Source organism: Mobula hypostoma, chromosome 4 (genome assembly GCF_963921235.1).
Source record: "Mobula hypostoma chromosome 4, sMobHyp1.1, whole genome shotgun sequence".
Classification (NCBI taxonomy): Eukaryota; Metazoa; Chordata; class Chondrichthyes; order Myliobatiformes; family Myliobatidae; genus Mobula; species Mobula hypostoma.
Genome location: NC_086100.1, coordinates 68,103,332 through 68,129,169, shown reverse-complemented (window position 1 = coordinate 68,129,169; position 25,838 = coordinate 68,103,332). Strand labels below are relative to the sequence as shown.

General features: G+C 45.3%; 1 protein-coding gene across 1 annotated transcript in view; it reads left to right on the top strand.

Annotated features, from left to right (window-relative positions):
• The first annotated feature begins 3,611 nt into the window (after window positions 1–3,611).
• pik3cb (phosphatidylinositol-4,5-bisphosphate 3-kinase, catalytic subunit beta) overlaps window positions 3,612–25,838 on the top strand; it is a 211,199-nt gene continuing 188,972 nt past the window's right edge. The window contains exon 1 of the mRNA XM_063045914.1: window positions 3,612–3,628. The gene's annotated coding sequence lies outside the window, so the exon portion shown is untranslated. The remainder of the gene's footprint in view (window positions 3,629–25,838) is intronic.

Here is a 25,838-nt window from a genome sequence, read left to right as displayed (position 1 = left end):
CTAACAGAAGGTGTTTTCACTGTTACGAAAAAAATCAGCGTGCGATAAAAGGCAGCACGCGCCCCGAGCAGCCGTTCTCCCTCGGATTCGGAACAGCATTGCTTTAACACGTGCTTGAGAGCAGCCGTTTGCAAGATGAGTTCTGAAGTATTGGAAAAGCCTGAAAGAGCTCATAAGGGTGTTACACTCAGCGTAAAACTAGACATAATTAAGCGTTTTGATCGTGGTGAACGAAGTAAGGACAATGTGAGTTTGGCTTGTGGAAGCTGACGAAGATGATGTTGAAAAGGTTTTGTCATCCCATGACCAAGAACTGATAGATGAAGAGCTGATGCAATTGAAAGAGGAAAGGATAACAATCAAAACCGAATGCAGTAGCGAAATGAACGTGAAGCAACTGCGTGAGATTTTCGCTGCAATGATAAAGTAGGACTTTAAGTTTGAAAGGGTACGTATGTTTAGGGGATATTTGCAGGATGGTTTGAGTGCTTACAAAGAACTGTATGATAGAAAAATGCGCGAGGCTCAGCAGTCAAGCAAGCCTTCCACATCAGCCACAGCAGACAACGAACCTCAACCTTCGATATCGAGGCGGGCAGTCATAGGAGAAGATGAGCCGCCTGCTCTAATGGAAATAGACGACAATGAGATGACACCCCAGTGTCCCACCACCCCAACCCCTGGGCCACAGTCAGCAACCGATTCGTGGAGAATGCAGCGGTAGCCGGGAGGCACACAGCACATCTTTAAGAAAAAAGCCGAAATAAACATGCTAATTAGTTAGGTGCTGCCTGACACGTAAATGTCAGCCCAGATCAGAGGCGATGCAATCGACAGTCGGCACTGATCTGGGCCGACAATTATGTGTTGGGCGGCACGTAATTAATTAGCATGTTAATTTCGGCTTTTTTCTTAAAGATGTGCTGCGTGCCTCCCGGCTACCGCTGGACCTCTGCATGCTTCATGGCAATGTATCGGTTGGCGGCCTGGAGGGTGGGGGCCACTGCACCACCCCAGCCTGCGACGACTCAGTCTAACACAACATCATCAGTGTGCTCGGTACTGTCCCAATTCCGATAACTGATACTACACTGTACATACATTATTTCTACTTTATATAGGCTGCGTATTTTTAAGTGTTATTTGGTATGATTTGGCAACTTTATAGCTTAAAGGTTACTGGAGACAGTGTTTTTGCCACCAGTGCTTGCATGAGATTTTCTACCAAGAGCGTTTGCGTGAGATTTTCACTTTGGAGAACAGTGCCGGCAATGATTGTGGAAAAGTATTTCTACTTTATATGGGCTGTGTATTTATCATATGATTCCTGCTTTTACTATATGTTACTGTTATTTTAGGTTTTATGAGTTATTTGGCATGATTTGGTAGGTTATTTTTGGGTCTGCGAACGCTCATAAAATTTTCCCATATAAATAAATGGTAATTGCTTCTTCGCTTTATGACATTTCAGCTTACGAACCGTTTCATAGGAACGCTCTATCTTCGGATGGCGGGGGAAACCTGTATTTCAACATGCTATTCATGGCTTGCTGTTGCGCTTTCTCAGTGTCTTCTGCATTTACGTTTCCTGTGGGCCTGCTTCCATCAACTGTGGTCAGGTCTGACGCAACATGGCTGGGGGTGGGTCACAATGACACTGTTACCAGGTACACTTGATCTCTTGCTCTGTCTGAGAGGGCGACAAGAAGGTGGGTCATATGATTTACCCTGAGTCCAGTGTTTCCACTGCCTCCTCACTGGGATTGTACACCAACACAGGCATCATTCACCCGGAGCACCAACTGGAAGTGAAATCTATTGTTTCAGCCAGCTCCCTGACCATGACTTAATGACCTGGCTCTGAGGGGACTATCTTTTCTCCCTCTGACTGTCTCTGATCCATAACATGTGGCTGCTGCTTTGCTCGATCCCTCAATGTGTTACTCTGGTTACAGTGGTCCCTTACATCTCCATGTAATCTTACTAAATTGACAGCTGTAGCTTCTTCCTATACACTTATAATTTCTGTTGCTTCTTGTTCTTCTGCTGCCCTCCTCACACAGCTGTCTGCCCACTCGTTTCCTTTTTACTCCTCAAATTCCCCTTTCTGGTGAGCCTTTACTTTAATCACTGCTACCTCCTCAGGCAGCTGTCCTACTTCTAACAGCTCCTGACTGTTCCTGGCCCTTCCCCTTGGGACCTCCTGGCATGATTTCTACACATTGCACTGTCTCTCCTACCTTTTTGGGGCTGGTGTCTCTCTGTGGGCCATGTTAGCTGCTTTGAAGATCACACATGTTGACCGTCCCTGTCTTGATCATGTTATTTCTCCTTTTCCTGGGTCTATGATAGCTCCTGCCTTGTTCAGTGTATCTATCCCCAGGATAGTACTTTCATTGTTTGGGCACACACAGAAATCTACAGGAAGCTGCACTCCCTCAATCTCAAGTACCCGGGGATGACTTCACCTTGCCCCCATTGTTTCACCTCCTGCTCTGGTCATGTAAATTGTCTTTCCAGTCATAGGCAAGGGTAGATCAGTTATCGATACTGACAACCCCGTGTCCACTAACACTTCACATTGCTGATCCCCTGATTAACCACTTGTGTACATCCGTGGATTACCACCACTGGTAGTAGAGGCTGCTGTCAGCTGTTTGTTTGACCTCTCCAGTTCTATAATCTGGTCAGCAGTTAAACTGGATAGAGAGGACGCTGCTGTGGATTCTGTCTGCTTTGGTGAGTGATTTTCATACTTCCCACTCTTTTCAGGACGCTCTCTCCAAAAATGGCCTGAGAAGCCACAGCTGTAATAAATCATCTCCTTGATCCTCCCATATCTATTCCAGCAGTTCCTTCCTATGTGCCCCAACTGCTGGCACATAACGCAAGTTCTCTATGACATCACAGCAGCTACATTCACTACAGCCACTCTATGACTTCTCTTCCCCTTCTTCTGTTCTATTTCACCGGCCCATGATACTATCACAGAGTAGGTCAATCTCACCACTATCCTCAGATCTAAAACGTCCTGGTGGGCTGAGCTCAGGTCTTCTTCCATCATTTTCAGGAACACTGGGTCATATGTCCCTGGATTATCCAACCCTGAATACTCATCATACACTCAATATTTACATTCTGCGCAATCCACGGCTGCATCATCAGGTCTCTGAACCACTGACATTATCGTTCCCCAGTTACTCTCACCTTCCCTAGCCGCTGCCTCATTTTCCCTAGAAAGAAGTGATATCTCTTATCATTGCTGACGTTCCCTATAGTTACCCACGAACTATCCTGCATTCCCTGGGCCATACTGTCCTTCATATTCCTTGGGCACTTTACTTTTATCAGCACATGCATACCTTTGAATTTCAACCAATTCCTCAAGCTTGCACCAGAGTTCCGAATTCCCATATGCAACTTTGAGTGAGGGCATCTCCGCAAAAATGCTCTGCTTCTCGCTGGGGCTGTAGGGCTTATGGATGGTTGAAACAGTTCTATTTCTATCTTTGATATCTCTTCTTTTCCTTTTCAAGGTGCTTTTGAAGACCCTGACCTGGAGTTACACTCTGACTTTGGTTCTTTGCGGGAATGGGACCCGCTCTCAGGGCCTCACACAGCCTGGAAGGTTAGTGTGCTTTCAGGGTGCCGGATTTTTGCGACTCTGGAGACGGGCTGATTCAAGGTCGGTGCCCCTGACTGAGGCATTCAGGAGAACACGGAACATTGGGAGCAGCAGGTTAGCTGTGTGTCCAGAGACCTGAGCCCAGGGGCTGACACTCTGGGCACAGAGCTCGGAAAAAGCAACGCAACAGACTTCTAACATCATAAATCATCGACTTATTTGTTATGTCTCCCCTTTCGCTGTGAAACGGAAACACCTCTTTTTTCCTTATTAGGGGGAGAGAGAGAGAGCCTGTGGTATATTGATTACTGGGTGAACAAGTAGCCTTTGGGGGACTGCAAGTCTGTGTCTTTATTGATGCTTTGCTGCACACTTGAGTGCTCGGTGGGAGATGCCGATGCTTTTTTGTTAGTGGGGGAGGAGTCGTTGCCTTGCTGCTTCTTGTGAGTGAATGGGGGGAGCTGGGGAAGCTGGGTGGGCTTTGGGGTTCTAACACTTAACTGTCATCCATTCTTTGGGGCACTCCTCCGTTTTCGTGGATCTTTCCAAAGATAAGGAATTTCAGGATGTATATTGTATACATTTCTCTGACATTAAATGTACATTTGAAACCTATTGAAAGCCATTGAATTAAGATCAGGGACTGGCTTGGGTCATCAGGGTTCTCAACCTGATGTTGCCTGATCTCAATAGGTGCCATCCCAACAGATATACTGTATCTGGGTAAAACCTCTCCCTCAAATATTAGTGCTGAAATAAGTTGCTGAAGTTAATATTTGCTACATACCCTAATTCTAGAATGTGCCCTAACAGCATCCATGCCAGGACCACCAGGTTCAAGAACAGTTATTCTCCCCAAGCATTAAGGTTGTTCAACATCCCCACCTACTAACCCACCATCACTACTTCAACAAGGATATATGGTGCTGAGGGGGATCTGGGATCAGCCATAACAGGAATTCTGCAGATGCTGGAAATTCAAGCAACACACGCACATCTGCTCTCACTCCATCCTCCCGCCACCCCACTAGGAATAGGGTTCCCCTGGTCCTCACCTACCACCCCCACCAGCCTCCGGGTCCAACACATTATTCTCCGTAACTTCCGCCACCTCCAACGGGATCCCACCACTAAGCACACCTTTCCCTCCCGCCCCTCTCTGCTTTCCGCAGGGGTCTCTCCCTATGCGACTCCCTTGTCCATTCGTCCCCCCCATCCCTCCCCACTGATCTCCCTCCTGGCACTTATCCTTGTAAGCGGAACAAGTGCTACACATGCCCTTACACTTCCTCCCTTACCACCATTCAGGGCCCCAAAGTCCTTCCAGGTGAGGCAACACTTCACCTGTGAGTAGGCTGGGGTGATGTACTGCGTCCAGTGCTCCCGATGTGGCCTTCTATATATTGGCGAGACCCGATGCAGACTGGAAGACCGCTTTGCTGAACATCTATGCTCTGTCCGCCAGAGGAAGCAGGATCTCCCAGTGGCAACACATTTTAATTCCACATCCCATTCCCATTCTGACATGTCTATCCATGGCCTCCTCTACTGTAAAGATGAAGCCACACTCAGGTTGGAGGAACAACACCTTATATTCCGTCGGGGTACCCTCCAACCTGATGGCATGAACATCGACTTCTCTAACTTCCGCTAATGCCCCACCTCCCCCTCGTACCCCATCCGTTATTTATTTTTATACACACATTCTTTCTCTCACTCTCCTTTTTCTCCCTCTGTCCCTCTGACTATACCCCTTGCCCATCCTCTGGTTTCCCCCCCACTTTGTCTTTCTCCCCGGACCTCCTGTCCCATGATCCTCTCATATCCCTTTTGCCTATCACCTGTCCAGCTCTTGGCTCCATCCCTCCCCCTCCTGTCTTCTCCTATCATTTTGGATCTCCCCCTCCCCCTCCCACTTTCAAATCTCTTACTAACTCTTCCTTCAGTTAGTCCTGACGAAGGGTCTTGGCCTGAAACATCGACTGTACCTCTTCCTAGAGATGCTGCCTGGCCTGCTGCGTTCACCAGCAACTTTGATGTGTGTTGCTGGGATCAGCCATGATGGATTGGCAGAGCAGACTTGATCGTCTGAATGACCTAATTCTACTCCCATGTCTTATGGTCCTATGTCTAGTTAGAGTCACCTTATGTTCAGACACACCTGTACCTGGCTCCAGTTAATGTACGTATATACAATCAATCTATGTATGTAAGCTATCTTATGTATTTATATTTATTGTGCTCAGCGGTCAGTCTTTGTGAGAGGCTGCACCGCTACGTCGAGTGGTCACGCTCTACAGAAGGCCATGCCGCTCTGTTTGACGGTTGCTCTTTATGGGAGGCCGATGCTGACAGAGGATGTCATCAGAATTCTGAGATGTATGTTGTCATTGGTGTGGACTGTAGTTCATATTGGTCTCCTTCAGTTTTATGTGTCTTCTTTCTTGTTGCCGATTGGCATGTTGCCAGTTGGGGACTGGGGTTTGATGTCCTTATTGCCGTTTTGTGGATGGACAATTTGTTAGTTTTTTGTGTCGGGGGTTTGGGATTTGATGCTGTTGTTGGTGCTTTTTCTGTGTGGGTGATCTGTTAGTTTCTAGTGCAAGAGATGGGGTTGGGGGTTTGAAGTTATTGTAGCTGTTATTTTTTCTGTGTGGCCAATATGTTAGTTTCTTGTGTGTGGGAGAGGGGTTTGGGTGTTTGATGTTATTGTTGCAGTCTTTTTTCCGTATGGGCAATATGCTAGTTTTCATGCGAGGGAGGGGCTTGGGAGTTTGCAGTTTGTGAGTTTTCATTTCTCTTTTTTTGTGCATGAGTGGTAGTCCATGAGCCAGGATCCCAAATCTGGGCCACCGGTACCATCTGAGGAGAATAATTCTTATAGTGATTTTTGGCAAGGTATACACCCCTCATGCTAGAAAATATGTGATAGCATTGCAGCTGTGGTAGCTTTCTGTGAGGGGGACTGGGAGTTGCACCTCCATGCTATAAGAACCATGATCCCATGGTGCTTTGCCTATGATAAGATGAATTATGCCAGATACCTGTCCCCTTACTTTGCTCAGATGATGAACCTCCCAGAGAAGAATCCTTCTGTGTGTGAGGCCTTCAAGACAGGCCAATTCTCAGTGCAGCTGTCAAGTAAAAACCCCTTTGGGCAGATCCCTGTGGACCAGGCTATTGAAGCCACAGTGAAGAAAGACACACAGACTCCTGGAGGCACATCACGGTTCAGCCTGAATGCTGGAGCTATCAAGCGTTACTACATAACAGCTGAGCTCCACAGAGCATTCCTGGGACAGTTAAGGGAGATGGTGCAAGGCAACAAATCAGAGCCTTGTCATGCAGAGCTACAGCGGCCAAGAATCCAGAAAGATGAGGAAGCAGTTTCAGCAGTGGTAAGCCTCACACATGAAAGGGTCAATCTATTTACAGAGAAGCAGGACCTCATTAGCATCTCTATGGCAAAAGCAGCCCCGAAGGACACTGCTTCCGACCTGAAAACCAACAAGTTTTCTCCCTCTGTCCCTCTGACTATACCCCTTGCCCATCCTCTGGGTTCCCCCACCCCCTTGTCTTTCTCCCCGGGCCTCCTGTCCCATGATCCTCTCATATCCCCTTTGCCAATCACCTGTCCAGCTCTTGGCTCCATCCCTCCCCCTCCTGTCTTCTCCTATCATTTTGGATCTCCCCCTCCCCCTCCCACTTTCAAATCTCTTACTAACTCTTCCTTCAGTTAGTCCTGACGAAGGGTCTCGGCCCGAAACGTTGACTGTACCTCTTCCTAGAGATGCTGCCTGGCCTGCTGCATTCACCAGCAACTTTGATGTGTGAAGCTGAAAACATCCAGTGATATGTGTAAGAAGAGAGAAGCGAAATCAAATGGGAGGGCGATCATCTTGAAAGCAGACAGGTCTTTGCTTGGACACATCATAGTGATGGTAAAAGGGCGCAGTCTACGTATGGAGGATATCCTTTCTCATCTCCTTGGACCATTGCCCTGGGCCCTGTCCACACCAGAAGGACTGCTGAGAAAGACAAATAAAGTTACTTTAGCCACAACCTTGCAGAAAAATGTAGCAGTAGAAGAGCAACTCCCAGGAAAATCTGCTGCAGTGGTTGATGGAATGAAATTGGTCCAAAGAGTGAAAGGTGATCAAGTTACTTTCAGAGATGTTGCCACAACAGTTCTAGGCATGGGTCTGAGGGAAGGCAGTCAGAGTAGCAGAATAGATGTTGTGTTCGACACATACAAGAACTCTATCAAAAATAGTGACAGATCTCTACGGGGTGAAGAGACTGGTCATGAGTTTCAAGGTATCACAGGCACACAGATGGTGAGGCAGTGGAGGAGCTTCCTGACCAAAGTCAGTAACAAAAATAGTCTCATTATCTTCATAGTCCATGAATGGAGGAAGGCAGAGTACAGAGCAAAGCTACAGGAGAAGATTCTGTATGCAACTGTGAATGACAAATGTTACAGAATCACATCTCAAGACAGTGAGGAGGTGTCAGCTCTTCAGTGTCAACAAGAAGAAGCAGATGGCCGCCTACTTCTCCATGCTGCCCACGCCACAAGAGGAGGATTCCAATCTATAGTGATCTGCTCAGAAGACACAGATGTCTTTATCATGTCTTTAGCATTTTGTGACAAGATTGAGGCCCCATTGTTCCAGAAGTATGGCACTAGAATCCGTACAAGGCTTGTAGACATCAGGTTTGCTGCCACTGTTGGCATAGAGGTTTGTAGGGCTCTCATCAGGTTGTACGCATATACAGGATGTGACACTGTAAGCGCTTTTACAGGCAAAGGGAAGACAAGTGCCCTAAAACTTCTGACCAGCAACAGGGAAACTCAGGACACATTCTTAGAGTTGGGTCAGGAATGGGACCTCTCCCCAGAACTGATGGACAAACTGTAGGCATTTACATGTCTCCTGTATGCCCCAAAAGCATCAACCACCAAGATCTATGAGCTCTGGTATTACCTTTTCTGTGCCAAAAAAGGTGAAATCGAAAGTCATCAACTCCCACCATGCAAGGACTGCTTAACAAAACATGCACAGCGACCCAACTACTAGGCTGGTATATGGAGAAGATGCTTGGAGAAGGACCCACAAGTGCCAAGCCCTGTTGGCACAGGATGGAAGATGGAGAGAGAAGAGGAAGCTGAACAGTTCGTGGTGCACTGGATGAAAGGCCAGCCAGCACCCGATGCCATGCTGGATCTACTGGCCTGTAACTGTCCCAAAAAAATGTTCACTCCCAAGATGTATGTGTGTTGCTAATGGCCTCAGGTGTACTGACATGTGTAGACTGACAGACTGTGAGAGCCAGGCATCCAGCTCAGAGAGTGTGGAAAGTTTAGATGAAGATGTGGAAGACTTGGAAAATTATTATGATTATTAATAGGTTATGAAAGTATGGAAAACAAAGTATGGAAAGCAGTCTTTGATTAAATATATTCATTTTACAACCAAATGGGGCCTAGGTTATGGCCGTGTGAAACCCCACATTTGAATTATTGTACTGTAATTCTATATGCTATGACAAAAAGATTGTTTTGATTTGATACAACAATATGAAAAATATCATGACATTGATAAAACTCCAGAAATCTCTCCAAATGAGGCATTTTACCTTTTGGGGGGTGGGGTAACATTTTCTGCTGTACTGATATTAATATGGAATATATACAAAAAGTGATTACTTATTTGAAGTAATAAAGCTACCACTGGTGCAATGCTATCCAGGACATGATTCTTGATTTTCAATAAATCTCCAGGACCTAGTAATCCACATCCTACAGTTTTGAAGGTGGCGTCTATGGGAATAATGGACACACCGGCTGGTAATTTCGAAGTTCAATAATTGCTGACATCTATTATTGAGAAAATTGTAGTAGGGCATTTAGAAATTACTAAAGTCAATGTAGGTTTAGGAAATGGAAATCATGTTTGAAAAAGTTGCTGGCATCTTTTTGTGGCTGTACCTGGCAAGGCCTTTGATTAGTAAGATGCCACAAGGGAGATTATGAAATAATAATATACTTGTCTGGATTGAGAATTGGTTTATAGTTGAAAACAAAGAGTGGTAATCAACAAACCTTTGTCAACGTGGGAGGCTGTGGCCCCTCACATCACAGGAAGTGGCTCAGGTGGCCCAGCTATTCTCTATCTAATCACGGAACACACATCAAAGTTGCTGGTGAACGCAGCAGGCCAGGCAGCATCTATAGGAAGAGGCGCAGTCGACGTTTCAGGCCGAGACCCACGGGAGTCCTGACGAAGGGTCTCGGCCTGAAACGTCGACTGCGCCTCTTCCTATAGATGCTGCCTGGCCTGCTGCGTTCACCAGCAACTTTGATGTGTGTTGCTTGAATTTCCAGCATCTGCAGAATTCCTGTTGTTTGCCTCTATCTAATCACTATCAGCCCCATTACTGTAACAGATTACTGCCAAGCTACCTCAAATATCCTTCACTTCTTTGAAACATTTCCATCATTTATTTCAAGAACAAGTAGTCATGGTGGAGCACTTCTCAAAGCAATCAAGCAATCAGATTTTTGAATAGCTTTCAAGCACACAGCTAGCTTCCTGATAGTCCTTGACAACAAAGTGAGGGTTTGCTTAAACAAATACATTCTCAGTCTCTGCTACTATGTATCAATACTCTTTAATTATATATGCATCAATACTTATTGTAAGACAATTCAATCTTTATTAAGGTGACTGTGCTACAAAGGTTTGGCTCTGGTTATTCCTAACTACAGTACCTGAAAATATTACTTCAAGCAGGACATTTCTTGCTAAACTGGTTATGCAATTTGATTTAAAGAAATATTTAATTTATCACATATCAGTTGAGTGGCTATAAAGAATATCATCCAATGTATGAACCTGAAGGCATTTCCTGGAAAGTGGGCCAACGAGCTTTCCACTGCAGCAGGTAACTATATTAAACTTCAGAAGATAAACACGTAACTTATTCTGTCGCTTTACTGCTTCCACAGGCACACCCAACATTATTTATGTGATCTCACAGAGCAGTGAGATCATAGCTCTGTTTACAGAATTATCTTGTTAAGCAGTGCTATTGCAGGTTACATCCATGCTGTTAAGGCTTACTTGCCGCTGAGTACCCTGTACGGTGTTAATAACATATAGGGACATAGTTTCACAGGACAGCCTCCAGCTCATGCACTCTATCCTTTCAATGCTAGTATATAAATAGAATTGTCCATAAGAACTATGGTTTAGGTAAGAAACATTTTATTTTATTGTTCTTGGATGAATTAAGATTCAAAGAGTATAGTTCCTGAGTCAGATTCTTGAATATAAAGCAAAACTCAGACAGACCTCTAGAGAGATCTCAGGTAGCCAATAAGGAGCTTAAGGAGCATTTTTTTAAGATGGCACCTTTAAGAGGCAACTTTTATGTGCTGCTCTGAAGGGAAACATCAAATATTCCTCATAAACTCTTCTCAGGATTCCAGCTGGGTACACGTGTCAATTTTAACTGACATTTCAATGACAAACTCCACCATCTTCATCAGGGATGGTGCCTTGGCACATGTAGTTCAATGGTTTTCCTGATTCATCCAGGTAGAAGAGTTTGTTCCAAATCAAGCCAACGTCAGGCAGGCACGAGAGAAACTAAGCTCCGTAATCAGCAGTCATGAAACAGCACACCCTGATGTCTTCCTTATCATTGCGGAAGATTACAACCAGGCCAGGTTGAAGAAGTCTATGAACAAACACCACCACCACATCACCACTGACCGCTTGACCACTGTTAAACCACCATCAAAACATGCTATCCCATGCCCATGCTTTGGGAAGTCCGATCACCTGTACCTCTACTCTCAGCATACAGGTAGAGAGTAAAAACTGCAGTACCAGTGGTGAGGACCAAGAAGGTATAGTCGAAGGAGGGGGAGGAGCACTTACAGGACTGCTTTTAGTCAGTGGACTAAACAATATTCAGGGGTTCATCTTTGAGTCTGAATGAATATGCCACAGTTGTCACCTAGTTCATCACAACCTATGTGGATGAGGTCCCTTTGAGAACATACCGGACATACCCAAACCAAAAGACATGGACGAACCAGGAGATTCATAGTCTGCTGAAGGCTAGATCTGTGGCATTCAGAGCTATACAAGAAGTTCAGGTATGCCTTACAGAAGGCTATTGTAAGGGTGAGAAAACAATTCCAGTTGAGGTTAGAGTTGGAATTGGTTGCCTATCAGCTCTGACACTGTTTGCAGTCCATTACTTCCTATTAAAGCAAAACCTGACATCATGAACGGCTATGATGCTTTAGTCCCAGATGAGTTCAATGCCTTTTATGCTCACTTTGAAAGGAAGAATAAAACTACACCTGTGAGAATCCCTGCAGCGCCTGGTGACCCTGTGACCTTTGACTCAGAGGCTGGCACCGGAACATATTTCAAGACGTTAAACCCTAGCAAGGCGTCAGGTCCTGATGGTGTACCTGGTAGGGCTCCGAAATCCTGTGCCAACCAATTGGCAGGAGTGTTCAAGAACATCTTCAATCTCTCACTGCTGCCGTCAGAGATTCCCACCTTCTTCAAAAGGGAGACAATTATATCCGTGCCCAGGAAGAGCAGGGTGAGCTGCCTCAATGATTAACACTCAGTGGCACTCATATCTACTGTGATGAATTGCGTTGAAAGGTTGGTCATGGATAGAACAACTCATGCCTAAGCAAGGACCTGGACTCACTGCAATTTGCCTATCACCACAATGGGTCTGCAGTGGATGCAATCTCACTGACTCTCCACATGGCCTTAGAACACCCGGACAATAGTAATATAGGCTGCTGTTCATTGATTACAGCTCAGCATTTAACAAAATCATACCCTCAGTTCTAATCAACAATCTCTAAAACCTGAGCCCCTATACCTCTCTCTGCAACTAGTTCCTCACTGGGAGACCACTGTTTGTGCATATTGGAAATAACATCTTCTCATCGCTGACAGTCAACACTGGCACACCACAAGGATGCATGCTCAGCCCACAAATGTCATCTATAAATTTGCTGAAAGCACAACTATTGTTGGCAGAATTTAAGATGATGACAAGGAGACATTCAGGAGTGAGCTAGATCAGCTAGTTGAACGGTGTCACAGCAACAACTTTGAACTTAACGTTGTAAGACCAAGGAATTTATTATGGTCTTCAGGAAGGGGAAATCAAGGGAATACATATCAGTCATCTTCAAGGGATCAGAAGTGGAAAAAGTGAGCAGCTTCAAGTTCCTATGTGTCAACTTCTTAGAGGATCTATTCTCGGTTAAATATATTGATGCAATTACAAAGAAAGCACGGCAGCGGCTATATTTCATTAGGAGTTTTGAGGAGAAATGTTTTGTCACCAAAGACACTCACAAATTTCCACAGATGTGCCACGGAGAGCATTCGAACTGGTTGCATCACCATCTGGTATGGAGAGACCACTGCACAGAATCGGAAAACATTGCAGGAAGTTGTAAGCTCCGCCAATTCCGTGTAGGCACTGGCCTGCCCAGCATCAACGATACTTTCGAAAGGTGATACCTCAGAAAGGTGGCATCCATCATTTAGGACCCCCATCACCTAGAACATGCCCTCTTCTCATTGCTACCATTAGAGAGGAGGTACAGGAGCCTGAAGGAACACACTCAATGTTTCATGAATAACTTCTTCCCTTCTGCCATCAGATTTCTGAATGGACAATGAACCCATGAACACTACCTCACTAATTTTCCTCCTTTTTTGCTCTAGATTAATTTATTTAAAAAAACATATACTGTGTAATTCTCAATGTATTTATAGTTTTTATTATTAAGCAGTGCACTGCTATAAAACAACAAATTTCGTTACATATGCCAGTGATATTAAACTTGATTCTGATTCTGAAGGGTCTTAGGAGAGATAGATCACTTTGGCAGGTAGGATTAAAGAAAACTACCAAGGTGTTCTACAGGTACATGAAGAACAAAAAGATAACCTGAGTGAGAGTAGTGCTGTACCAAGAAAAGGGGGAAACATGTGCATGGAAGCAGAGGACGTAGGAAGGTCCTCAAATAAAATTTTACTTCAGTGTCCACTGTGGAGAGTGACTCTGATGATATGAGGTCAATGTAGAACAACTAGAGCATGTCGAGGTTGAGAAAGAGGCAGTGTTGAAGCTTCTGAAAAGCATTAGGATAGACAAATTGCCAGGGCTAAAGAGGATATATCCCAGGTTACTACAGGAAGTGAGGAAGAAGATTGCTGGGGCATTGATCATAAGACCATAAGAATCCAAGACAAAGGAGCAGAATTAGGCCATTCAGCCCAATGAATCTGCTCTGCCATTCGATCATAGCTGATTCATTATCCATCTCAACCCCATTCTCCTGCCTTCTCCCCATAACCTTTGATGCCCTGACAAAACAAAAACCTATCAACCTCTACTTTAAATATGCTCATTGACTTGGCCTCCACAGCCGTCTGTGGCAATGGCTTCCATAATTCACTGCCCTCTGGCTAAATAAATTCCTCCTCATCTCTGTTCTAAATGGACATCCCCATATTCTGAGGCTGTGCCTTCTGAATTCTCTCCATATCCACTCTATCTAGGCCTTGCAATATTCTATAGGTTTCAATGAGAACCTGCCACTGTTGATGAAAATTGTTGCTAAAGATCATTAATGATGATCCTTATGACTTCCTTGGCCACAGCAGTGGTATCAGAGGACTGGCTGATAGCAAATATTGTTACATATTTCAAGAAAAATTAGGGATAATTTTGGGAATTATAAACCAGTGAGTCTGATGACAGTGGTGGACAAGGTAATCGAGGGAATTCTTAATGAGCGGATGTATGAGTATTTGGAGAATCATAGTCTTATTGGAGATAGTTAGTATGGCTTTGTGAGGGGCAGGTCATGCCTCATGATCCTGATAAAACATACTGATAAAAGTGGAGCAGTGGATGTGGTATATATGGATTTTAGTAAGGCTTTTGACAAGGTTCCCAATGATAGACTCATCCAGAAAGTGATTAAGCATGAGATCCATGACTGCTGTGGATTCAGAATTGTCTTGCCCACAGAAGACAGGGAGTGGTAGTACATGGAGTGTATTGAAGTCAGTGACATTGGGATCTCATCTGGGATCCCTACTCTTTGAGATTTTATAAATGACTTGCACGAGGAAGTGGAAGGCTGGGTTGGTAAGTTTTCAGATAACACAAAGATTGTTGGTATTGCAGATGGTGTAGAAGGTTATCACAAGTTACAACAGGATATAGACAGGATGCAGAGCTGGGCTAAGTGACAGATCGAGGCTAATTCAGAAAAAATTAACTTGAAAGTGGAGTTCAAGGTTAATGACAGGATTCTTAGCAGTGTGAAAGAACAGAGGAATCTTGGGATCCAAGTCCATAGATCCCTCAAAGTTATCACATGAGTTAATTGGGTAGTTTAAAGGCAAATGGTGCGCTGGCCTTTATTATTCAGGTGATTGAGTTCAAGAGCCACTAAAACAGCTCTCTAAAACCCTTGCTAGACTACACTTGGAGTATTGTGTTCATTTCTGGTTGCCTCATTATAGGAAGGAAGTGGAAGTTTTATAGAGGGAGCAGAGGAAATTTACCAGGATGCTGCCTAGATTAGAAAAAAATGCCTTATGAGGAAATGCTAAGCAAGCTAGGGCCTTTCTCTTTAGAGCAAAGGAGGATGAGAGGTGAGGCGACTTGATAGAGGGGTATAAGATTATGAGAGACATGGATACCATAGACAGTCAGCTCGTTTTTCCCAGGGCAACAGTGACTGACACCAGAGGACATCTGTTTAAGGTGAGTGGAGTAAAGTTTAGGGAGATGTCAGAGCTAGTTCTTTTTACAGAAGGAGTGGTAGGTGCCTGAAATGTACTGGTAGGGTGTTGGTTGGGGCTAATACAATAGGTGCATGCAAGAGACTCTTAGATAGGAGAGTGGATGTGAGCAAAATGGAAGGTTATGAGCTATGTTGGTGGGAAGGGTTATATCGACTGTGAAATAGGTTCATATAAATCAGCACAATATTGTAGAGGAATTGCCCATTTCATGCTGTACTGCTCTATGTTCTATATTTTATGTTCTAAGTTTAACATGCCTTGCTGGTTTGTATTCTGTCACATTTCAGCCTACTATAAGGAAGCAATAGTGGGATGTAAATAGAGATAAATGTATTTTAACAGCCTAATCAGTTTTGTGCAGAACACAATTTCTCTTATTGTGATTAAAGTGTTGACTAATTTATAAAGAACTCTATGCTACAAAGATTTGGTTCTGGCTAGTCTTAACTGCAATATCTGGAAATGCTGATTCAACACAACTATTTTCACTAAACTACAGTAGTTCGGCATTTTGTCTGCAAGAAAGTTGTTATTTATCACATACCAACTAATAGACTAAAAAAAGATCATACAATGAAAGAACCTGTTGGCATTCCCTGAAAAGTGAACCAGCTAGCTTTCCATTGCAGCATACCCTCAGGGAAAAGAACACAATTTTCACTGAGCTATAATGTTTCCTGGTCAGTGAAGTGCTTTCATTTACAACCTCTGCACTCAGTGTTTTAGTGCACCACTTAACACGATGCAAATCCAACTGGGACAAAAAGAACATAAGGTTAAAGTCTGTTTTTTACTCGATTAGATTAAGTCAAGCAGAAAGATAATGGAGGTTATGCAAATGATTAAATAGTCCTGGAGCTCAACAAAGCCAAGAATTTTCACTTTTGATTGCTGTGCAGTACTGTGTGTGGCAAATTAGTATAAGCACCTGTTGGGTGGATTAAGATGGTGTGATGCCTCTTACAGTTAAGAAGTTGTTTGTCCAATCCTCGGCTTTTCTTAATGCTGTAGTTTATAAATAGCAGATTTTTGCAGCCTGTAATCCAATGTTGTGAAGCTAGTTCCCCACGTAGCTGCAGTTCAAAAAATTCACTGCTAATACAAGTGAATATTCGCAGTCAGGAAACAAGTGAAAATTTAGAGATAGGAGTCAATTAAAGAACACAGTGAACAAAATTGCTCAAAGCCTTTGGAGCTTCTCAGAAAGAGTATCAACCTAATAGCAACCCTTAGCAAAGATGAAGTCAAGATATCTACAAAGCATTGGCAAGTGATGGAATAAGTCATGCCACATTGCTACAAAGTAAAGTTGCTTGTTCTTTCAGGTGGCCACAGGAGAACTTGTCTTTGTGCATTCCTTGGCAGCTGCCTTATAAAAGGATATTTGCAGGAAGGCAGGGCAATGTTTCAGTCTTCATTACACAGCCTTGGAATTGGAAGCACAACTCACCACTATCATTGCTAACACGAGGAATTCTGCAGATGCTAGAGATTCAAGCAACGCACATCAAAGTTGCTGGTGAACGCAGCAGGCCAGGCAGCACCTCCAGGAAGAGGTACAGTCGACGTTTCAGGCTGAGACCCTTCATCAGGACTAACTGAAGGAAGAGTGAGTAAGGGATTTGAAAGTGGGAGGGGGAGGGGGAGATCCAAAATGATAGGAGAAGACAGGAGGGGGAGGGATGGAGCCAAGAGCTGGACAGTTGATTGGCAAAAGGGATATGGGAGGATCATGGGACAGGAGGCCCAGGGAGAAAGAAAAGGGCGAGGAGGGGATCAAACCCAGAGGATGGGCAAGGGGTATAGTCAGAGGGACAGGCCCAAAACATCGACTGCACCTCTTCCTAGAGATGCTGCCTGGCCTGCTGCGTTCACCAGCAACTTCGATGTGTGTTACTATCATTGCTAGTTGTTTAAGCTAAGAATCCAGAAATTAGTGCTTATTAAGGTTACACATGAAGATTTGTCTCACAGATCTCAGAAATTTGCTTTTATGGAAGGTGTGGTTACCAAGTATAATTACTGTTCATAACCTCACCATGACTTCCTTCTTGTTGTGGAAGTGAAATTATAACGTAACATGATTTGATGCTTCTTGGGTAAACACCCTCTGATCTGTAGAGACAATGGACATCACTTTCTCATGTGATGTTGGTGGGTCATGGAGGCTGCCCTTCAGTCCTGAACATGAGCTTTCATACAGTGCTCCTGAGAGCGTCAAATAAAGCAATTGAAGGGGTGTAAAGGATTTCACAGAATCTTTCAATTAAGTTTATTGTCACTGACTTGTATGTTGAAACGTTTGTTGTTTTGTAGCAGATTTTAAACATTCAAGTTTAAGTTCAAGTTCAGTTTATGGTCATTCGACCATACACCCTGTAAACCACCAAATGACACAATGTTGCTCAGGGCCAAGGTGCACAACATAGTACATATAGCTCATACACAACACACATCAAGTACTGTTACCACAAGTAACTTTACAAATACTAAGGTGCATTTACACCACAAGTTAAAACGTAAACAGTATAATATCGCTGGCGCTTTATGCACGATGAGACCTGGGTGGTGGCAGTGAGTTCAGTAGTCGTTGAGTTATAGAACACTGCAGCACAGAGACAGAAGCTTCAGCCTATCTGGTCCATGCCGAACCATTGATCTGCCCAGTCCCATTGACCTGCCCTCTATACCCCTCCCATCTATGCATCTATCCAAATTCCTCTTAAATGTTGAAATCAAACCTGCATCCACCAGTTGCATTCGCAGCTCATTCGACACGCTCACTATCCTCTGTTCCACTCATGGTCCCTTTAAACATTTCATTTTTAACCCATAACCTTGACTGTAGACTCAGCTAATCTCAGTGGAAAAAGCCTGCATGTTTACCCTATCTATACCATCAAAATCTTGTATACTTCTATTAAATCTCCCCTTAATCTTCTACGTTCTAGGGAATAAAGTCCTAACTTATTCAACCTTCCTATAACTCAGGTCCTCAGTTCCCAGCAATATCCCTGTAAATCTTCCCTGCACTCTTTCAATCTTTTTGACATCGTTCCGCAGGCAAGCGACCAGAACTACACGCAATACTCCAAATTAGGCCTTACCAACAATTTCAATATAACATCTCAACTCCTGTATTCAATACATTAATTTATGAAGGCCAATGTGCCAAAAGTTTTCTTTATGACCACATCAACCTGTGACGTCACTGTCAAGGAATTATGGATCCGTATTCCGAGATTCCTCTGTTCTACCGCACTCCTCAGTGCCCTATTGCTCACCATGTAAGACCTACCTTGCAAAGTGCAACACCTCACACTTGACTGCATTAAATTCCATCTGTCGTTTCTCAGCCCATTTTCCCAGCTGGTCCAGATCCAGCAGTAAGTTCTGATAGTCTTCCTCAGTCCACTAGACCTCCAATCCAGTGTTATTTGCAAATGTGCTGATCCAGTTTACCATATTATCCTCCAGATCGTTGATATGGATGATCTGGTTGCTGACGTGGAAACTGCTTCACATCTTGACAATTCTTGTCCTAATGTTACCATGCCCCCTGCCTGATGATAGGGGGGGGTCAAAGAGATTGTTGGACACAAGGGAGGAATCATTGATGATGCTAAAGGCTTTGCATACACTGCGCTCATGATGTATATCTCTGTTGGGTGGAAGAGAGAACCTGATAATCCTTCAGCAGTCCTCACAATCTTTTGTAGGTTCTTACGGTCAGATGCTTTACAATTCCCATAACAGACAGAGATCCAGCTAATCAGTTCGGTCTTGATGGTGCTCCTGGAAAAATTGGTTACAGTGGTGGTGGGGGGAGCCTCACTCCACTCAATCTCCTGAGGAAGTGGAGACTCCACTGTGCTTTCTTGACCCAAGGTGAGTTTGTCTGTTTTGTGCACTCCCAGGAACTTGGTGCTCTTAACTGTGTCCACGGAGGAGCTATTTATGTACAGTGAGGAGTGGTCATCCTGCACCTTCTTAAGGTCCACAGTCATCTCTTTAGTCCTGTCCACACTGAGACTCAAGTTGTTGTGCTCGCACTATTCCACCAGTTGTTCTACCTCCTCTCTGTACGTCATCTCATCATCATTGTTCCTGAGGGCCACCACTGTTTTGTTATCAGTGAACTTGACGATCCAATTTGAACTGGATCTAGTAAAGCAGTCATGTGTCAGCAGTGTGCTGAGCATGCAGCCCAGGGGAGCGTCAGTGCTCCGTGTGACAGAGTCAGAGATATTTCTGCCAACACGGACTTACTGTGGCCTTTCTGTCAAGTCCAGGATCCATGTACAGAGTGAGGTGTGGAGACCCAACGGGAACAGTTTACCCTCCAGTGTTAAATGCTGAGCAGAAGTTGAGACTATTTCAAGGTGGTTCCAGAGGCCAACATGACTGCTGGCGATGTCCTGCAGACAGCTCACAAAATTACTTCTTTTTTAAAAAATATACTTCTACTACTAACCTGAGTGTGATTGGAGCCGATAATTTACATTTCCATAATGTGGATTTGGGCCAGCTGACAGATCTGGCTCTTTTGCCATCTCCAAAGGAATTCAGCATGGTTGAGAGCGAGGTTGAGAACAGAATACGCAGCCTCATGGTGCAGCGCAAACCCATGATCATCTCCATTACTTGCCGATCTCACCGATCAAAGCGTCAAGCAAGATTGAAATCAATGAAGATGAGTCCAGAAGGCAAGCGTGTGTCCAATTTGTGGATTGGACTCATTTTTAGAGGGCTCTGCTTTTCATATTATATGTGGCTCTGGTTTCGTATTGCCATTTTGTGGGGTTTTGATGTGGACTGGATCAGCAGCCTGCATTCAAGTACGACAATGCTAAATTGAACTAAACTGAACTACACTTAACATTGACTGTTTGTCAGGGTGCTGAAGCAGGAACCCAATCGCAGACCAAGTACTGTGCACACTGTGATATTTACTGAGCAGCAAATCCAGAGGGGCAACAAAGTCAGTGTCAAAGTTCAGGTGGAGATCAAAAATTCCAGAGAAATCCAAAAACCAGAATCAGAAAACAGGCAGAGTCAATATTCAGATGAACAGAGTTCAGATACACATGCTAGAAAGGCTCAGGAAAACTCAATAGCACAATCTGGCAACAAACAAATGAAAACACAGGACTAAAATACACTGAGCAATAAACAGAGAGGCAGATGATAGGCAGAGCACAATGAGACAGAAGTGGCAGCAAAACAGGTAATAATGAGAAACAAGTGAGAGGCAGAGTACTCAGTAATACAGGGGCTGGAGTAGAGCAGGAGCAGGGACAAGAGCACATGGGGGATGAAAACAAACAAGAGCACATGGCAATACAAAACACAGACTTTCAGCTAGGGGGAAAACACACAAAAAGACGAAGTTCAACTGGAGGTACTGATAGTACCCCTCCACCCCCACCTACAGACGCCTCCTGGCGCCATGGCAGGTAGAGCTGGGTGCTGGCATTGAAAGTCTGATGAGAGAGGGGTCCAGGATGTTACAGGCGGGGACCCAGCACCTCTCCTCAGGACTGTAGCCCTCCTAGTCCGCAAGCTACTGGAGGCCATGGCCACAGTGACGAACGTTCAGCAGTTAATGCACTGTGAAGGCCTCTGGCACATTGATGAGCCATGGGGGGTAGGGAGGGAGGTGTTTGGGGACAGGACACAGGGAATGGCTCATGAAAGGCTTGATGCGGGACACATGGAAGGTGGGATAAATGAGATGGAGAGTGGAGAGGAGCTTGAGACGGACAACAGCAGGGCTGATGACTTTACCAATGAGAAAGGGGCCGATGAAGCGGGGGGATGTGGGGGGGAGAGCTTGCGGGAATCCACCTTGAGGGTCAGGTCTCAGGTTGAAAGACACGCATGCTGTCCCTGGTGGTAACATGGAGCCTTGGAGCGATGGCGGTCAGCTTGACGCTTGATTCTAACAGAGGCATGGAGAAGGGCAGAGTGAATGCGCCTCCACGTCCGCTGACAATGGTGAATGAATGCCTCGGCAAATGGAACGCCAACCTCCTCCTCCTGGGTAGGAAACAGTGGAGGTAGGTAGCCAAGGCAGCACTCAAAGGGGGACAGACCGGTGGATGAGGACAGATGAGAGTTTATGGCGTACTTGGCTCAGGGTAGCTGCTGACTCCACGCGGAGGGTTTCAGGAAACCAGACACCGCGATACTACCTCCATCTGTTGGTTGACCCACTCGGTCTGGCCATTGGTCTGTGGGTGAAATCCTGAAGACAGACTTACAGAGGCACCCAGAAGATTACAGAATGCCCTTCAGAAGTTGGATGTAAATTGAGAGCCCCTGTCTGACATCTACAGGTAAACCATGCAATTCAAAAACATGCAGTACAGTGAAACCCCATTATAACGCGATCGTTTGGGTCCATAAAATGTCATTGCGAAAAAAGCAGGGTCACGCTAAATCAGGGTTGTTGTTACTGTAGAAATTAAAACAAATTCATTTTTAGTAAAGCTTTTTAATACACAAAACAACAAACAAAAACATTCAAGAATATTAGTAATGATCATTTACAGTTTATTTCTTAAAAAAGGTGATCGAGTGTTCCTTGCTTGAATGTAGCATATCGCTGGCTTCGAGCGAAATCTAGAATGCTTCTGAGTTGGAGGTTTTTTTTAATATGTGGTCTACCTCCTGGGTCTCCAGCCAATAGAGACTAGCCTCGAGTTGTTCAATGACTTCAGACACTTTTGCGGGTGGGGGGAAAATCCTGCGACGGCATTTAAACTGGTCTAGCCATCCATTGCTAGCTTTGAACTGTGAAGTTTCTCCATCGATCTGCTTGTCAAACTTCTCAGCTTGAGCTTTGAGAATAGGGCAGGAAATTGGAAGGCCTTCTGAGAGAGCTTGAACGAACCATTTGTGCAGGGAGTCATTGAGGCTGACATCTTTGGCTGTCTTCAGGCGTTTGGCTTTTAGTCCTGCTTCTTCTTCAACTTTGCAAAGCGACGCGCAAAACTTTTCTTCATGAGATTTCCAGCCACGAAGTGTTGATTCCGGTATCCCGAGGTCTCGTGCAACTTGAGTTTGACTTCTAGTCTTGATCACGTCACGCTTATCTTTCACAGAGCAAGATTTTCTTTTTCTAGCAGTTTGTTCCATTTTGAACAAAAAAGGACCAATGACTCACACAAAATGCTGGTGGAATGCAGCAGGCCAGGTAGCATCTGGTCGAGACTCTTCGTCAGGACTAACAGGAGAAAAAAGAGATAGAAAGAGATTTGAAAGTGGGAGGGGGAGGGAGAGACCCGAAATGATAGGAGAAGACAGAGGGGGAGGGATGAAGCCAAGAGCTGGGAAGTTGATTGGCAAAAGGGATACAAGGCTGGTGAAGGGGAAGTATGGATTGACATGGAAATGGATGGAGTCCAATGACTCATTGCGTTATATCCGAATTCGTGCTAAAATTGGGGCGCGTAAAATCAGGGTTTCACTGTACTAGTAATTTGGCTGTTTCTTTGGCAGAGCAGAGTTTAGGTAAAGGAATGAGATGTACAGACTTGGAGAAACGATCAACTACTGTGAGAATGGTGGTGTTACCATCTGATGGGGAAAGGCCGGTGACATAATCCAGGGCAATGTGGGACCAGGGTCTCTTGGGGATAGACAGGTGTTGCAACAGACCAGCGGGTGAGCAGTTAGAGTTCTTGCCTTGAGCACAGACCAAGAAGGCTGAGACGAATTTGTGGATGTCACCTCCCATGGAGGGTCACCAGAACTGTCGACTGATGAAGACCTGAGTACGCTTGGTTCCAGGGTGACAGGATAACCAGGAAGAATGACCCCACTGTAATACCTGTGAGCGGACAGAACTGGGAACATAAACACGGTTAGTGGGGCATTGACTAGGGGCTGCCTCGTTCTGTTGAGCAATTTGCATCATGGCTTCAATGTCCCATTGCGCTGCACCCATGAGACGGTGAGCAGGGAGGATGGCATTGGGGACCTCAAGGGTCTCAGAAGAGGGAAATCTTTGGGAGAGGGCATTGGTTTTCCATTCTTGGAACCGGGGTGGAAGGACAGAGTAAAATTGAATCTTGAGAAAAACAGGGACCGAGCTTGACAGGAGTTGAGATGCTTGGCCGTACGGATATATTCCAGATTCTTGTGATCAGTCCAGACTAAAAATGGCACCTTGGCTCCCTCCAGCCAATGCCTCCACTCCTCCAGAGCTAGCTTCACAGCCAGCAGCTCCCGGTTTCCGATATCATAATTCTGCTCTGTGAGAGTGAGACAGCGAGAGAAGGCAGCGCAGGGGTGTACCTTCTCATCCTTGGCTGAGCATTGAGAGAGAACAGCTCCTACACCAATGTCAGATGCATCCACCTCCACAGTGAACTGCCGGTTGATGTCGGGTTGAATCAGGATGGGGGCAGAGATGAAACGTTCCTTCAGGTCAGAGAGTACTTTTTCAGCAGCAGGGGACCAGGAGAATCTGACAGCAGATGAGGTAAGAGCAGTGAGTGGTGCAGTCAGTGTACTGTAATTTCTGATGAAGTGGCGATAGAAGTTAGTGAAGCCCAAGAAGTGTTGCAACTCTCAACGAGTCGAAAGTTGGGGCCATTCAACCACCACTTTGTCCTTTTGTTGGTCCATCTGAATGGAGCCGCCTGTAATTACATACCCCAGGAAGGAGACTGTATTGCGATGAAACTCACATTTCTCAGCCTTCGCAAAGAGCTGGTTCTCCAGAAGGCACTGGAGAACTCTATGGACGAAACCTGTGTGTTCAGCAAGGGACTTATAAAAAAATCAAAATGTCATCAAGATACACAAAAACAAATTGGTTCAGCATGTCCCTGAGAACGTCATTTACCAGGGCTTGGAAGACAGTGAGGGCATTTGTGAGACCGAATGGCATGACCAGATACTCATAATGTTCTGAGGTGGTGTTGAAGGCCATCTTCCACTTGTCTCCTTTGTGGATGCGGACAAGATGGTAGGCATTACAGAGATCAAGCTTGGCGAAAACTGAGACTCCTTGCAGTAGTTCAAATGCCAAGGTCATGAGTGGAAGAGGGTAACTGGTCTTAACTGTGACTTCATTCAGTCCCCAGTAATCAATGCATGGACGCAAGAAGCCATCCTTCTTTTCAACAGAGTAAAAACCGGCACTAGTGGGGAAGGAAGCCGACTGGATAATGCCTGCAGCCAGAGACTCTTGAATGTACTCATGGTTTCTGTTTCAGGTACGGACAGGGAATTAAGGCCGCCCCTTGAAGGAGATGTGCCAGGCAAGAGGTCAATGGCGGAATTATATGGACGATGAGGCTGTAGGGAAGTGGCCCAGGACTTGAACACAGCCTTGAGGTCCATGTATTTAGGAGGGATGGCACTAAGGTCCAAAATTCATTGGGGGGATCTGGGCTTGGCGGAGGCAGTGAGAGTAACAGAATGGGCTCCAGCCTACAATCTTGTGACTGAGCCAGTGAATGTGGGGGTTGTGTTTAACTAACCAGGGATGGTCCAGGACAATGGGAGCTTGAGGAGAGTCAATAACAAAGGGTTAACTGTACATGGTGATTGCCTGATAAACTAAGACTCACCGGGACCATGACATGGGTGATGTTAGCCAGTCTCTGACCATTCAAGGCGTTGGCCACCAATGGTGACTGGAGAGCAGACATGGGTAATCCCCACTGGGCAGCCAAGTCGGAATGAATAAAACACCCATCCGCACCAGAATCGACAAAGACTGAGACTGCTCGGTGCTGGACGCCCCACTCCAGAGAAGCAGGTATGAGAGTGAGTGGCATTGAGTGGGGCCGGACAGGGGTCACGCTCAACAGTACTCCTCGTCCTACTGGTGAGTGTTTGGCTTTTACAGGGCGGGTGGAAATGAAGTGGTCTGGTTGGCCACAGTACAGACAGGAACGGGTGCTAATTCTCCTTTGTCTTTCAGTTGGCGTCAGGCGGGTACAGTCAACCTTCGTAGTTTCGGGCTCTGGAATGGGAATTGTAGACGGGGGGCAAATGGTAGGGCAATGTAGACTGGCGAGGAGCTTCGAACTTACCCAGTGTCCCCAGGGACCCTCTGGAACCCCTCCCTCTGTGGCTGCTGAAGGCGAACATCAATACAGATGGCCAAACCCACCAGGGCTTCAAAGGTGGCAGGAAGGTCCTGGGTGACAAGCTTATCTTTGATGTCTTCAGCGAAGCCATTCAGGAAGGTGTTGTACTGTGCCTCCAAGTTCCAGCCACTATAGATGGCTCAGGTTCAGAACTCTATGGCGTAATCTGACACAGATCTGCACCCTTGGTGCATGTGCTGCATTTCACAGGCAGCCTCT